This window comes from Parus major, chromosome 15, assembly GCF_001522545.3.
Source record: "Parus major isolate Abel chromosome 15, Parus_major1.1, whole genome shotgun sequence".
Lineage (NCBI taxonomy): Eukaryota > Metazoa > Chordata > Aves > Passeriformes > Paridae > Parus > Parus major.
In genome coordinates, this window is record NC_031784.1 from 7,064,221 (window position 1) to 7,067,323 (window position 3,103).

Here is a 3,103-nt window from a genome sequence, read left to right on the forward strand (position 1 = left end):
CCCGCCGGCGCTGCCGACACCTTCCCTGTGCCCGGGGCCGTGTCCCGCGGGCCCCTGCCGGCAGCGACATCTTCCCTGTGCCCGGGGCCGTGTCCCGCGGGCCCTGCTGGCCCTGCACCCCCTCGGGGTGTGTGTGAGGGGCTGGCACGACACTGCCCGGCATCCCCCAGCGCACTGGGGAGTCACCTCGGAGTGTATGAGCTGCTGCTTGGCTGCCTCAGCCTGCTGGCAGCGTATCTGGCTGCAAGCTGAGACGAGAAATTCGGGTAGTAGAAATTTTATTTCCACTGTTAGGGTGGTCAGGAATTGGAACAGATTGCCCAGGCAGAGCTGCCATCCTTGGGGGTGTGTAAGATCTGGTAACGTGGTTTAGTGGTTTATAGGGGTTACAGTGATAATGAGGCTGGACTTCATGATCTTAAAGGTCTCTTCTCACCTTGCTGGTGCTATGATTCTATGAGGGTGTGAAATAGTAATGTTACATGCCTGATCTGAGCTTCACAGAGCTTATGCCTCTGAGGACAGATGCAGCCAGGCTGCTGGCAATCTTAGTGGATTTGGATTTAGCTCCAGACCCCTCAAAAAAAGGCCCCCGTGTGTGATGGTGTGCCCCTGACTACCTTCAGCAGAGACTGCTTCCAGGAAGGCCTCAAAGTCACTGAGCCCTGAGCTCGCAATTGGATGAATTCCAGCCAGAACAGCTTTCCTGTGCACTGAGGAAAACACAAGTAACATCAAATTTGCTTTCAGTTATTAGCACAGCATGATCAGAACTCATAACCAAACATTTAGTAATTTTACCAAAATCTGCAGATTTGGGTTGGGATTGGATCTGTGTCACCTTTTTGTCCTACTGAAATATTAATACTTAATTTTTAAAACAAAATCTCAAAATTAATTTCTGACTTTTTTTTTTATGGGGGGCAATAGAGGGTTTCAGTGGAGCCTGGAAATTAGAAAATGTTTTTAATGTTTAAAAGCCTGTAAGGAAACACCATAAAAGTGTGGACTGCTCTTCCAGGTTCTAACACTGATAAACACAATACACATATGATATGAAACAGTAATTAAAAGAATTCCCACGGGTATATGGATGTGTTTAGGTGGCTTGCGGGGCAAAACATTTCATCCTGGATACAGAAAACCTGAAGTCAATTGTCAGCTTTAGCACTGCTCTGGCATATGACATTGAGCAAGTTCATCTCAATGCTTTCCTTCTCCATCATCAACAATGGGATGATCACAGTGACCTTTGGAAGGTCTCTTGAGATATACTGATGAAAATTACTGGGTGAGTGTATGATCATCATTCTTTGTACTACTGCTTCTGAAACACAGCAATATATTGCAGTTATTACCTTGAGACATATAAACCTAGAATGTATTTATGCTTTCAGGTACAGAGTTGTTATTTAAAGCAGTTATCTGATGACTAAATAGACAAATTATACAAATCTCTGTTCCACTGAAATTAGTAAAATGCATGCACATTAAATGTAATGTATTGGTTTTTGGCACTCTGAGTCTCAAAGTATTGACTCATCACTGTGACCAAAGATTATTTAGCTTCTGTGCTTGATACCCATTTAAAATATTCAGGTGATAATCTGCATACCTTCAGCAGTCATGTCTATGGGAAGAAAAAAGCATCCATAGGCTTAAAACTTAATGGTGTTTTTTACTGTTTTTTTTTTCTATTTTTAATACATATGAGAAGTAAGAATAAGTTCAGAATAATTTAAAAAGCCTTTCAGGAGGCTGCACAAAATGAGTCCACTGCAAGAATTTGTGAATACTGATTTGATGGCCATTCTGACTCTTTCTTTTATTCTTGCATCTACCTTTTGTTCTGCCTAAACCAGCTTGGTTATTGTTGCCCCTTCTAGACCCTGTCCTTGGGAATCAGTGTATAGCTCCTATGTTTGTCAAACTTGAATAGACTGATCCTAAGCAGGCTGATCCTGTATCCAGTTTAAGAGAGTGGTATTGTCAGGGCAGAACCTTTGTGGGAGAAAGCTAAAATGCAAGCAGAAGCTTAATGAAAGGCTTGTAGAATTGTGCTGAGTTGGTTTCAAAAAGAGAAATTGTCCTGACATTTGTTTATAAGTGTTCTTTGAGGGCTGGACTGCACTTTATTTGGAATGTATTTGTCTTAGACAGATTAAGTATATTTTCCCTGAGAGGTCCAAGAAGCAGCTTTTAAGAGGAGACATCAGGGACCCTGACAGTTTTCTAGAGATCAGTTCTTGCTCTGATTTAGTTTGATATCTCTATCATTTGTCTTGATGATGCAAGATATTAGTAAATTTTGTAGCCTAATAAATGAGTCGATAATTCACAACTGATTACAAAATAATCTGATGTGCCCAATAAGGCATCCAGTCCAGTAAACTGAATTTCCACTATCATAAAACACAAGGAAATTAATCTGGAAATAAAGAATGTAGGGATGGGGCTACCATGGCAGAAAGTACCTCAAAAATAATTTAGTTGTTACTATTTCACTATGACCTCTCAGGGTAATACTGTGGTAAACTGGACTACTCTAACCGTTTACTGTATAAAGTACAGAATATATAGGGGAGACAGGGGAGTGACAGTCTTTGTCCACAGCAAAGTGACAGTGGAATGCTGAACCATTTCTGCCACCGACGGTTAGGGAGGAAAAACACAGGAAATGAGGAACATTACAGAAAAGGAGGAATATTAATGGTGGGGATACCACGACATAAAATAAGGGCGTAGGAACTTCAGGCTATTCAGATTACCAAAGACAAAGCTGAGAGGTGCCGATGGCAGCGCTATCTGCAAACGCCGAGAAGGTCAAGTCAGACAAATCCATGCGGATCGCGTGCCAGCATTACCTGGCTGCAATGCACCTGACGGGCCCTCTGCCACAGCGTTTCAGCCACCAGCTGGGCCCGCAACCTCCGGGCGAGCAGCTGTGAAAGCTGCGTTCATTCCCGAGCGCAGCAACCCTCCAGCCGCACAGCGGGGCAGGGGCGCGTAGCCAGGCAAGGAGGTGACAGAACGCTCCCTGCCGCTCCTGCCGAGCGCACTCCGCCAGCGCCCCGCTCTCCCGGGCAGGCAGCGCGGCCCGGCT